Source organism: Lepidochelys kempii, chromosome 13 (genome assembly GCF_965140285.1).
Source record: "Lepidochelys kempii isolate rLepKem1 chromosome 13, rLepKem1.hap1, whole genome shotgun sequence".
Classification (NCBI taxonomy): Eukaryota; Metazoa; Chordata; order Testudines; family Cheloniidae; genus Lepidochelys; species Lepidochelys kempii.
The window spans coordinates 31,110,590-31,124,167 of record NC_136392.1 but is presented as its reverse complement, the minus strand read 5'-3'; the positions used below and the strand labels follow the sequence as shown (position 1 = coordinate 31,124,167).

The window sequence follows — 13,578 nt, the reverse complement described above, 5'->3', positions numbered from 1 at the left end:
TACCTCACAGGCATACTTTGTACAAAACATATCATAATCATATCAAAGTGGTGAATATGAGGGTTTCAGGGTGCTATTTTGAGGTACAGAATGTCACAGTAGCCCCTCAGAAGTTCCAACTAGTGCCAGGGCTCAGTGATGCAGAATCAAGGACCCTCACCCGACTCCCTGATGGCACCCTGCACCATATCCAAGCAAGGGAGAAGCAAATCTTGAAAGTCTCTGGAAGAAGTCCTGCAATGATGCTGGACTCCACTAGATTTATTTTGTTCTCCTTCACTTCTGTCATTTTTTTAACCAAGGAAGTCCACCTCTTCACTATAATTGAACCCCACACCTACAATCCCAGTCAGCAATTTGACACCTTTGTCTCCCTCCTTAAACCATCTCCCTCCCCTCTCCCACTTCTCTCACTGCTTAGGAATTTGATGACTTTTGCACAAGATCTGACATGAGCTCTCCACAGGAGTGTTGGAACAATTTGTCTAGTGGGGGTACTGAGAGCCATTGAACCAAACTGTAAACCCTATATATACTGGAAACCAGTTCAAGCTGGGGGGTGCAGCAGCACCCCTAGTTCCCTCACCCATGACTCTCCATTCCCTTACCTCTTAACACACTCTCCTCCTCCTTCCCAAGCACTGACACCATTTCTCATTTTTTCTCCTCCTCTAAGCCCTCCATCTACTCCTGTGTGACCCTATCCCAAGCGTACCTCCCCAGCCCCCATTCTCACACCTTTTTCTTCAGCACCTTGGATCCTTCCCTTTGTAATAGAAGCATGCTTCAGTCTTCCTCATCATGGAATAATTCACCTCTGACCACATCTGCCTCTGCAGCTATCACACCATCTCCCTTACACCTTCAATCTTATTGAACATGCTTCTACAACCACTACCTTGAGTTCCTCTTCTCACACCTTTTCCCTCTCAATCCAGTTTCTGCCCCCTGAACTCCACTGAAATGGATCCCAATATAATCTCAACTGACCTCTTCTTGGCCAAACCCCAGGGTTTCTGCTCCATTCTCATTCTCTTTGACTGCTCGGTGACCAGTGACACCATCGACGACTCCCTACTTTAAAAGTTCTATCTGTTGCCATTTGAGGCATTGTTCTCTGATTGTTCTCTTCTTTCTTCTCTGATCAGATCTTCAGTATCTTGTTTGGTAGGTTCTCCTCCTGCCGCCTTATTTTAGCACTGGACATCCCCAAGGCTCTTTCTTTAGTCCCCTGCCTTCTTTCTCCACACCCTATCTCTAGGTGCTTTCATCTACAACCATGGGTTTTGAATGCCATCTTCATGCTGAAAACTCATAAATCTACCTTTCCACTAAAAAAACCTGTCTTCAACCATCTGATTCTGCATCTTAGCTTATCTTTCAGATGTTTCCTTGTGGATGTCCAGCTTAAACTCAACATGGCCCAAACTGAGCTTCTGATCTTCTCCCACCCAAATGTTCTCTGTCATCATGAGTAACACCACTATTCTCCTAATCACTGAAGCCTGCAATATGAGCATTATATTAAACTTGACCCTTTCTCTTGATGCACACATCTAGGCCATGTCCAGTTCTTGTTGTTTCTTTCTACATAACATTTCTAAAATTCTGCCTTTTCTGTCTGTTCAGCCAACCAAAGCTCTTATTCAGGCCTCATTATCTAATGTCTTGATTATTGTAATCTCTTCCTGGCTGAAGACTATTCAAAAAACTGCTGATGGGATTATGTTCCTTGCTCCATGCGCCGACCATATCATCCCCCTCTTAATGTGTTCCACTGGCTTTGCCTCCTCCACTACTTCAAACTTAAGCACCTTGTCTTTACCTTTAAGGCCTTTCACCATTTAGTGTGGCCCTATCTCACAGATCAACTAACTTATTGAGCCGTTGCCCCTTTGCTCTGCTAATTAGAGCCTTAGCAATATTTCTTGCTCATTTTCCCCTCAAGTACCTTTGTCTCTAATGCCGCAACCTTAATACATGGGGGAAACGCCCTGTCAACCTCTATAAAATGAACACCTTTAAATCCTCCTCAAACCTACCTGTGCTGTGATTCCTACACATCATCACCATCTGGCATTAGCTAGACAAGTGGCAAGCTGTGACTTCTGCTTTTCTGCTAAACCTTGTTTGTTGTAGCTGTCTTCGTCCAACCTACCCTCACTTTGTCTTTTTTTGTCCATTTGCTGTGCCCTAACACCTAGATTGTGAAATAATAAGTGTATGAGTGGGCATTTATCTACAACAGGAAAAGCCCAAAGGACGGTGGATGGAAGCAGTCTTTTGGGTCAGTGCCTTTATGGTGCAGGTGGGGACGCTGGGGCCTGTGTCTCATGCAGTTAGAAGTCCCAGGGGCTGTGGGGCTTGTGTCTTCAGGGAAGGTGGGGTGCTGGTGTGTTGGGCCCATGTGTTTGGGGTACAAGGTAGCTCTTGGGCCAATCTCTTTGGGGTGACAAGCAAGGGAAACAGGATTGTCAGGCTTGAGGCATCAGCAGGTGGGAGTGTTTTGGGCTGCTGATGCTGGTACTGGCTGGGACCAGGCCAGCTGCCTCTCTGGCTGCACCAGTACCTCTGGGAGCAGCAGGAACCCCACAGAAGGGCAGGACCCTGCCTGACACGTGCCCGAAAGGGAGGGAAAGGGAGAGGGCGTGAGAGTTCGGCCCCGCCCCTTCCGGCCCGCAACGCAGGCCCCGCCCCTTCACCTGCTCCTCCCCAAGTCCCCGCCCCTTTCTCGGGACCACTCTCTCTACCCCGCCCCATCCCTTTGCCTACTGGCTCCTCCCCCTCCCCTGAGATCCCGCGCCGGCCCCCTCCTCCCTCGCGGCGGCGCGTCAGCCGCGGCGGCCATTTTGTGGCGCTGCTCGGTCGGTGGCGCTGGGCTCGCGCGGGGAGCGGGGCCCGGGCGGCGATTAGCTCCTTTCTAACCCTTTTTCCGTACAGATTCCTCGGTAAGAAACCGGCAGCGTCGGGGCCAGCTCCGCCCCTCAGCCGCCCCCTCCCCGCGCGGCAGGGCCCTGTCTCGGCGGGAGGCCGGGTCCGGCCCGGAACGTGTCCTCCCAGCCGCACAAAGGGGGGAGGGGCAGGGACTGGGTGGGGGGACCCGAGGTCTGGGCGGCTCCTGCCCCTGCCCGGGGCGCGGGCCCCAGCGTGCCCGTGTCTCCGCCCGCGCTCGCAGGGCTCCGTTGTCGCCCGGGGCCCTAGGGGCAGAGCCTGGCCCCTGCGCCGCTGAGCTGCGCGGCTCGGAGCGGCCCATGCGGGTTGCGCGGCCCCTGCGCGGCGTAGGTGAGTATTGGCGGCGCCCGCAGCGCAGGCGCTGGCCGGGCCCGGGCGGGTCTCCGGGGCGCCCCCGGCTTAGCCTGCGGAGACGCCCAGCGCCGCTGGTGGGGCAGCCGCAATCCGCCAGACCTTGTGGCCGCCGCGGGCCCAGGCGGCGCGCTCGGGCGGGCGTGGAGTGCCCTGGCCGCGGAGCCGTGTTTTCTTCTCGCAGACAGCCAGGCGGCTTCCGCCCGTCTGTGCGCTGGGCTGTTGAGCGTGAGCCCCGTCCCGGCGCGGGGCTTTGGCTCCAGGGGCCTCGGAGCGGAGGATGGGAAACAGGAGTGAGCTGGATACTGACTCGCCTTTAGCGTGCCCGCGTCTCGGGGCGCTCGTGGGTGATGGCTCCCTCAGTGCGTGCAAGGAGTGCTCTGCCGTGACCGTGACAACAAATTGACGTGAAGCTTGTATGCCTTTGGGAAGGGGCAGAAATAAAAGCAATGGCACTATTAGGTTGTGATGGTGATGTTTGTACCCTCATAGGCCAGCTGGATACAAGGTGTAAGCACAACACTTTTTATTTGTTAGGTTTCAGAGTAACAGCCGTGTTAGTCTGTATTTGCAAAAAGAAAAGGAGTACTTGTGGCACCTTAGAGACTAACCAATTTATTTGAGCATAAGCTTTCCTGAGCTAAAGCTCACTTCAAATAAATTGGTTAGTCTCTAAGGTGCCACAAGTACTCTTTTTTTTTTACACTTCTTGGTGAGCTGACTATGCATTTGTGGCAATCGAATTCTGCTTTTCTGTGGTTCACATTGTTTTACTGGTTGGTGTGTGTCAGAGGATCCTGGCATGCCTTAGTTCTAATTCATTTTGTTTTGAATAGACCCACTTCTCAATAATAGCAAATACAGCGAACAGTCTCTTTTAGACTGGGAGTACTTCTAACACCTTAGAGACTAACCAATTTATTTGAGCATAAGCTTTCGTGAGCTACAGCTGAAGTGAGCTGTAGCTCACGAAAGCTTATGCTCAAATAAATTGGTTAGTCTCTAAGGTGCCACAAGTATTCCTTTTCTTTTTGCGAATACAGACTAACACGGTTGTTACTCTGAAACCTGTCTTTTAGACTGGTTACCCGAGATTGTTAGTGGATATGGAACAGTTGTGGGTATATTTCAGTGAGGGTGCCTGTAGGCTGTCTCTCTCTACTGTACTTTTCTTAGCGTTGTTAGCTTTACATGAAACCTTTTGCTCTGTTCCTCTTTGAGGTGAGACATCAAAGTGAGTGTGTGGTCTTGGTGAAACAGGAAGCTGTTCTGGAAAGGTTTATAAAATGCCTATCTGTTCTTAAGGAGAAGGAGGCAAAAAAAGACTAATAGGAAATTTATTGTTTATCACAAAAATCAGGAATATGCCTTTTTGAAAGATTTTTATAAAAATAAAAAAATAAAAATAAAGAAAATAGGCTTCAACATGAGTCCACAGAAAAATGCATTTAGTTATGTTTAAAGGGAGGAAAGCTCAGACATTTTTGTTGCACAGTATTATTTACTGTTCCTGTAATTGAGTATTATTCCACCTCCTACTTCAGACAAATAGGTAAAGTGCATCTGTACAGAGTTCTCAGTGCTACAGAACCTGGGTTCAAATCATTGCTTATATCTCCACCAAAAAGAAGTTGGATTACAAACTTACTGGGACATCTGGCAGAACTGAATCTGTTCAAGGAAGACTAGAAACACAGGTTGTTAGGTCAGAATTGAAGTTTATTGGTAATTCTGTATGGGAAAGCAATATGTTTGTTTTTTCTTCATTTCACTATGGGCAGTTAATTCCCTCACTTTTGAGAACCAGCTTGACCATGGAAAAATAGCTCTATGCCCCCAAATTAGAAGGTGCAGCATTAAATGTTATGCAGACCCTAACATTTGTATATAGAAATCACAACACTGATCCAAAGTAAAGGGATACATGAGACTGGGTAGATTCAAACAGGATCTTTGAAAAATCCGTATTCTAGATGGTTTGGGATGATATGTGAAGTTTTTCAGTCTCTGTCACGCCAGAGGTATTACCTCAAATATTTTTATTAGTCTGTTAGTTTCTAGATAATTGTATAGAAGTTCACAACTAGAAAGTTTTTGAGAAATGCTTTGGGTGACATGGGATTCTTTTAGTGAAATGTTGCGTGCGCACAAAAGATCTGTTCTAAATCTGCACTTAAATAGCTGTGTGTTGGTGCAAAAGTGGTAAAGTTGTTGCATCTTTGTGTGTGTGTTGTACATAACTGTTTGAAACTGGCTAGTTTGGAAGCACAGAGCAAAGTCCTCCTGATTTGGGGTTGTCGGGTGTTAAAAGAACTTTCATTTAAAAAAAAAACAAACACCCAAGTGTTTCTGTTCTGGAGATGGGTGTATTGGTCAATTTAATCCAAAATCTAATTTTTGGGAGTTCAGTTTACATTCCCTCTACCCTACCGTCTTCTAAATTCTGTTGTTCATCATGCCCTGTTTCCTGAAGGGCCTTTTGACTGTCTTTATCTTAATCTTAGTCTGAGAGTGTATTGTTCTGGATTATAAGCAATTGCTTTTCTTTATAAACCAGTTTGTGGATGAATGTAGACAGTATTTGTTCATAATAGGCACCGCCTGTGTTGAAACATCATAAGAAATTAACAAACTCTTGTCACATGTTCACTTTTTTTCTTAACAAACCTTCTCCGAGAGAGACCATTTCTCACACTATACAGTACTTCGGGCTAGCAAATAAATAGTTGCTGATGAATAGTTATTTGGAGATCTTTAAGCCTAGATATTGACAAAAGTTCTGTCAAATCTTCCAGTTTTCTTGGTCACTTGTGATTCCTCCAGAATAGAACTTCAATAATCTTGAGTTTAAAGCAATATGACATGGACCTGAATTTTATATTGGATTGTAATTAGATTTGTAGGGCTGTAGCCTTCATTCTAGGAAATATGGGTTCACAAGAGATTGTTCCAGTTTTGTGTGGAAGCAAGCTTGTTGCAAAGTGATGAGTGTCTAGTGTGTGGGTTTATTTTTAACTTCAACTGTTCTTCGTGGCCCTTCTAAGGATGTTGATATATGTAATTTTTGAAGGGAATGCTCAGCAAAAGGTACTGTTTGCACTCAAGGTCATCACAAGAACTGTATACTATAAGCGAAAGGGTAATATTTTACAAGTAGAATTTGAGGAATTGAAACTTCCATTGAGAAAGTAATACCCGGCAAAGTAAAAGCAAATTGGATATGTTAAAGTCTGTAACATTAATTCTGCCCGTTAATCTGTATTCTTAGGGCATAATTATGACTTGAAGACTTAGTTGTTGATTGCTCTTGAAGGGATCACATTTTGCACACTTATGGATACTGTATGCTTCAGTGTAGTATATGGTCTCAGAATTGAGCTTTAATACATAGTTCATTGTAGACTGCTGCTGTTTGTATGGCATCTATTTATTTTTACCTCCTTTATTCCTCGTAAACTAAAAGTTTGTTTTGCTTGGTTGCCTATAGGACTTCCGCTGCCTACTTGCAAAAAAAGATGTTTTTCTTTAAGAGATTTTGATTTGAAGATTTCATTGTATCTGTCTACACATCAGTAGTTGTATTGCACACCTGTAAAATCATTTGAATGGTGTTGATAACTGCTCCACAAATAAAGGTTGCTTCAGGATTTTCCTTTTAATGGGAAACATGCAGTTTTCTAGTTCTGTTCTGACCCAAGACATTTTTAGGAACAATAAGTATGAATAATAAGACCAACACATGTCTTATAATACAAATGTGTAGGAACAAAATCAGAAGGACTAAGGCACAAAATGAGTTACACTTAGCAAGGGACATAAAAGGTGGTAAGAAGAGGTTCTTTAAATACATTTGGAGCAAGAGGAAGAAGACAAAGTAGATAAAGGAAGGAATGAGAGCTAATAATGGATGATGTCAAGGAAGTTCTGAGGTGTTTAATGCCTATTTTGCTTAAGTTTTCGCTAAAAAGGTTAATAGTGACCAGATACTCAACATAATTAATAACAAGGGGGAAGGAACACAAGGCAAAATAGGGACATAACAGGTTAAAGAATATTTAGAAGTTAGATATATTCAAGTCAGCAGGGCCTGATGAAATTCATCCTAGGGTACTCAAGGAACTAGCTAAAGGAATCTTGGAGCTGTTAGTAATTTTCTTTGCGAACTCCTGAAGGACAGGTGAGGTCCCAGAAGACTAAAGAAGGGCAGATATAGTACCAATCTTTAAAAGGAACAAAGACCACCTGTGGAATTATAGACAAGTCAGCCTAACTTTGATATCTGGAAAGATACTGGAACAAATTATTAAACAGTCAGTTTGTAAGCACCTGCAGGTTTGTAAGGAATAGCCAGCATGGATTTGTCAAGAAAAAAATCATGGCAAACCAAACTAGTTTCCATCTTTGATGGGTTACTGGCCTAGTGGATAAAGGAGAAAGCTGTAGATATGAGATCTTGATTTTAGTAAGGTATTTAACAGTCCTGCATGATATTCTCATTAGCAAACTAGGGAAATGTGGTCTAGATGAAATTACTATAAGGTGGATGCATAACTGATTGAAAGACTATTCAAAGAGTAGTTATCAATGATTTGCTGTCAAACTGGGAGGGCTTATCTAGTGGGGTCCTGCAGTGGTCAGTACTAGGTTTGGTACTATTCAGTATTTACATTAATGACTTGGATAATGGATTAGAGAATATGCTTTAAAAGCTTGTAGGTGACACCAAAGTGGGAAGGGTTGCAAGCACTTTGGAGGGCAGGATCAGAATTCAAAATGTCCTTGACAAATTTGAGAATGTGTAAAATCAACAAGATGAAATTCAATAAAGACAAGTGCAGAGTTCTTCACTTAAGAAAATGCAAATACACAGCTACAAAATGGGGAATAACTTGCTAAGTGGTAGCACTGTAGAAAGGGATCTAAGAGTTATAGTGGATCACAAATTGAATATGAGTCAACGACGTGATGCAGTTGTGAAAAAGGCTAATATAATTCTGAAGTATATTAATAGGAGTGTCATATGTTAGACACAGGTGGTAATTGTCCCACTCTACTCGGTGCTGGTGAAGCCTTAGCTGTAGTACTGTGTCCAGTTGTGGGTGTCACATTTTAGGAAAGATATGGACAAATTGGAGGGAGTTTTGAGGAGAGCAAAAAAATTATAAAAGGTTTAGAAAACCTGACCTATGAGGAAAGGTGAAAAAACTGGCCATGTTTAGTCTTGAAAAAAGACTGAGGGGGGACCTGATAAATCTTCAGATATGTTACAGGCTATTACAAAGAGGATGGGGACCAGTTGTTCTCCATGTCTGCAGAAGGTAGGACAAGCAGTAATAGGCTTAATCTGCAATAAGAGAAACTTAGTTTTTCCTAATATCTAACCTTTCTAACAATAAGGATAGTTAAGCTCTGGAATAGGCTTCCAAGGGAGGTTATGGATTCCCCATCGTTGGATAAATATCTGTCAGGGATGAACTAAGTTTATTTGGTCCTGCCACAATGTGGGGGCTGGACTTGATGGCTTTTCAAGGTCCCCTTCCAGTCCTCATTTCTATTATTTTTATCAGATATTTATAATAAAAATTGCATCCGTGTGCAGTTTGTCTTGGTAAATCTAATTCCTATTGGTGATGGTGGTTTCTGTGCCAATGTTGTCCTAGTGTGTAGTAATTTAGGATACTAAGTGTAAGTGACAGTGGCAGCTAATAGTCCTGCACGTCCTTAACAGCTACAGCTCTGAGTGTAATACGGCTGCTCCTGTGTGCATCCCTGTGTTCACAGGTTTGAAACATTTTGCTGGTGTTGTCTGATGAGTCTGTACATGCACCATATATGCCTTTGCATCCCTCCCCACCTGAGGGCATATAGGGGTGTGCAGCCTCCCTACTACTGCTCTGTTTCTTTACCACTCATGGCAGTGAATTGGAATTCAGCAGCGTCTTTCCCTTCTCCTTGTAGCAAATTTACCTCACAGATTTCCCGCCCCCCCTTTTTAAAACACAAAACAAAACACTATCTCACTTTGTATTCCTTTAGCTAGTTTTTCTGTATATTTAAAAGAAAAAATATCTACCCTGTAGGTAGTTTTTACTCTGTTGGTCATTTGATTGCTTGGTGAGCACCACAACTTGTTTTCTCACTTTGTGGCTGGTGTTAAAACCTTGGGCTGCAAACCCTGTTGCTCCTGCAATTGCAACAGTCAGTTCTTGTTCCGCAAGAGAAGGGAATGTGCCTAATTGATATTTGCTCTGGTGGTCCTTCTGTAATAGGATCCTCTGGGCCAGGGACAGACTTATCAATGGTCAGCAAAGATGGCATCAAATTCCGAGCATCAGACCACTTCCCCTAAGGGGTCTTGCTTCTTTAGTGCTCCCGCAAGCCAGAACTCTACATATTTGGTCCTGTGTCACTGGGATGGGTGTGGTGGGGTTAGTTCCATTTCTGATCTGCCCATGGTCCCTGAAGCCAAGCACATTAGTATCTGTGGACTCTGAACTGGCTCTCAGTGCCACATTGACCTTGGCACTGAGCTCTTTAGGCAGAACAGAAAGTTGCTTGGAAGGTGACTCAGTGCCAGTCATCTTCCTCTCTTCCAGGGAAGAAGAAAAAGGAGTTATGACTGTCCTTGGGCAGCACATCTCTGGACTGGATATAGAATTGGCTTATGCCATGGAGGCACGGGCTTCCCAGGCACCATTTGCCTCAGTGCCATCATCTCTTGCATTGGAGACATCACCAGGCTTTTACCTGTGTCATCTGTCTAGGTGCTGATACCCCTTATACCAGTACTGACCACATTGTTGCCTTTGGTGCTGAGAAGCTCTGCTCGTGCCACCCGAATGTTCCCTAATCTGGGGAGATCTGCATCACATTTGACTTCATTTATACTTCCTCTGTGGCATTCTTGGAACCCCTGTACGTACAACCCCACTCAAGGGGTTGCGGTCATTCTTGCTGCCATCCAGAATTGACATTTGAAGCCCACTGTACAGTTCCCCCTTTTAGATAATCTGATGGTCCTCTTGACTCTTCCCAGGTCCTACAACCACACCAGGGGCATCCCCAGAGGGTGGCATCGTGGCAATACCAGGCAATTTGTGCTCCACCTACCTTTCCTGAAAGGGTGCCTCACTATTAGGTCTCCTCAGAGATTACTTAGAGCTTCCTCCTGCGTCAGATCTACTAGTGGACTGGCCAGAGTTTTCATTAGGAAGAGTGGAAGGACCTTAACCCAGATTCAGGGCCATCTTGCCTATCATTGTTTCCTTATGAAACATTACTCCTAACTGGTGTCCTTGAAGTGATTACAGGGCATTCCAAGACTACACAGAATTACTGAACACCAGTTATTGAGCAGTCAGTGGAAGAAAAGATACAAACTACTTGAAATATTGCAGTTAAAGTAGCTAGGTAGGGTAGCTATGCTGATTGATGAGGGTGTCCTTGAGCGCTTGCTAGGCTTCATCTCCACCCTTTCCAACATTCGCTGAAGTCAGTATTCCAGTCCTCAGTCCCATATGGACAAGGATCTCTTTGTTCTTTCCACCATCCTTTCCTCTATAAGGTGATGGATAAACCTGGAGACAGTCTGCAAAGGGGTGCCCTTTCACTTTCCTTTTTTTTTTTCAGCGATACAGGTAACAGATGTTACCACATAAGGATGGGGATTACACTTTGATCATTTTGCGCACATAAGGTTCGGGGTCTCGAGTCAGCTCTTCACATAAATATATTAAAGCACAGGGCAGTCTTGCCTACAAATTTTTCTTTCCTTTACTGAAGTGTCAGTCTTCAGATACAATACATAGATCTTGATCTTCCCTCCCCTCTGTGTCAGAAACCAATCAAATTTTGAAGCTGATGGCATTATTTGATGCTAAACATGACAGCTCTTCACAGATGTAGGAGTGAGCAATAGCCTAGCACAGTGCTTCTCAAGCTATCTAATGTGGGGGACCAGCAATCTTTTTTTTTTTTCCAATGTGCACGCAGACCAGCAGCCGATGGCTCGCGGACCAGTGCTCCACTTCGAATAGCACTGGCCTAGCAGATTACTGCATCAGGCAGTACAGAGCTCATCATGTGTGGTCCCTGGAGGATTCTCTGAATTCCTTTTCTGTGGATGAGGTTCTCTTTAGGTAGTCTTATTCTGATTGGTGGCAAAATTCTGCCTCAGAGGAAGGGGGAAGAAACCTAGGTTCTCTCCCAAATGCCTTTCTTGGTCAGGTCTTGTGTGACTTCCCCACTGGCTCCTCTCATCCTTGGTTATCAGAAAGATGAGACAAATTGCAGCCACAGTGACTTTCACGGCTGCTTCTTCGGTGAGACAGTTCTGGGTCACTACATCTAGCTTGCTGTATGACCTGTCCCACTCATGTTCAGGTCTCAAAATCAGGGGAGGCTCCATCACCCCAGGTCCCTGTATCTGACCAATAGAAGTTGACTGGCTGAGCATAATACTGAGAAAAGGTGCTCTGCAGAAGTACAGAACGTTCTCCTACAAGTAGGAAACCACTTACTGGATCTCTCTCTAGGATGATGTGGAAAGATCTTCTATCTTGGCCAATTAACAAGGGCTTGATTCACTGAATTCTGGACTCTCAAATTTTCAGAAGTGACTAAGTGACTTATGCTCCTGAATATCTGTCACTTTTGAACATGGAACTTGGTGTAAAATTTTCAGAAGTGCCTATCTCTTACCCCTCAAACAAACGCACCTTTATTGTCAGGTCAGTGAGTCTGTCTAGCTGCCATATCTGTCTGTCATCAATTTATAGAAGCCCAAACAGCGACACTGCAGATGTAATGTTTAATTGGTGATCGCTTTAGCAGATGAGATCTATGAGGCAGTGGGAGTGAAGTATGTGGGGACAAGGACTGAAATAGGGAGTTGCTGTAGGAAGGGAAAAGTAGAATTGCTTTAGGAAGAATTAACAGCTGTTGAACAAGTTCTCTTTACATGAACTGTAACACTAGAAGATTTAAACACCTATTTAGAATCCAGAGTATGTTAGAACAAATTAGATTAAAGGGGTATCAAACTCATTGTGGGGAAAGAGCCAAATTCCATACTTTTAAAATTGATTAGGGTATAAGTTTAAGACCCTACACTCCTGTTTAGTGCACAGCAGAATTTTAACTAGCAACAATGGGAGGGTTGCACAAAGATCAAGCAAGGGTGGAAGATAGGTATTCTGTAGTAATTAAGCTTTTAGTTAACTCTTCCCAAAGCTCTTCTGAGGTGGTTGGCTCACCAACTGAGAGGCCGTGTGGACAAAACAACTTCTGTTTAGGAAAGGATAAAGTAATTAGTGTAAGATTTCTGATATTTAAAGGCATACAAATAAAAAATAAATGTCTATACATAAGAATGGCCATACTGGGTCAGACTAAAGGTCCATCCAGCCCAATATCCTGTCTGCTGACAGTGGCCAATGCCAGGTGCCCCAGAGTGAACCTAACAGGTAATGATCAAGTGATCTCTCTCCTGCCATCCATCTCCACCCTCTTGACAAACAGAGGCTAGGGACACCCTTCCTTACGCGTCCTGGCTAATAGCCATTAATGGACTTAACCTCCATGAATTTATCTAGTTCTCTTTTAAACCCTGTTATAGTCATAGCCGTCACAACCTCCTCAGGCAAGGAGTTCCATGAGTTGACTGTGCATGGTATGCCTTTTAACAAGGATCGCACTAAACAGTTACTAAGCCTCAATATTTACAGTGCTTTAACGTTTAAAAGTTGGGAGTTTCTGAAGGTGTTAGCTGTATTATTTGGGGACCGAAAGTTACTCCTTTAGGTAACTGTTCTTCAGAACTTTAAAATACCTTTGTAGTACTGACATGACTTCCCCTCCCCCCCTTCCTGTAGTCATAGGTTAAACATTTGGAATGTTTTCAACTATATAAGCAGGTCTTTTCTAGGTGAGCAGTATAATCATATAAGTTCAGCTCTTTTATAACAATTCAGTAGTACTGCTCTTCTTAAATTTCAGAATTATTATAAATACCTAGTTTGACTCTTTTTATAGTCTTCCCATAAAAGATCCATCAGTTAATATTTCTCCCAAATCAAACAAATAATGTTGGTATGCTTAAAACAAAGTATACATATGTTTCAGATGCAGATTTGCTTTTGTAGACATGGCAGTTTGAATAATACAGAAGTAGCAGTTAACTTATTCATAGCATGTTCTAATGCTTCTATTTAGAAAAAAATTCACCTAGCTCATATTATTCTGGTAAAATTGAACAAGCAAGCTTGACTTTAACGA

General features: G+C 43.8%; 1 protein-coding gene across 7 annotated transcripts in view; it reads left to right on the top strand.

The window, feature by feature from the left end:
- Window positions 1-2,828: 2,828 nt before the first annotated feature.
- Window positions 2,829-13,578, top strand: part of PHF20 (PHD finger protein 20) — a 190,047-nt gene continuing 179,297 nt past the window's right edge. For 4 of the 7 annotated variants that reach the window (XM_073310010.2, XM_073310016.2, XM_073310011.2 and 1 more), the window contains exon 1: window positions 2,830-2,948. The gene's annotated coding sequence lies outside the window, so the exon portion shown is untranslated. Of the gene's footprint in view, window positions 2,949-13,578 lie in introns of all 7 variants that reach the window. The other 3 variants (XM_073310015.2, XM_073310012.2, XM_073310018.2) reach the window with 2 other exon arrangements.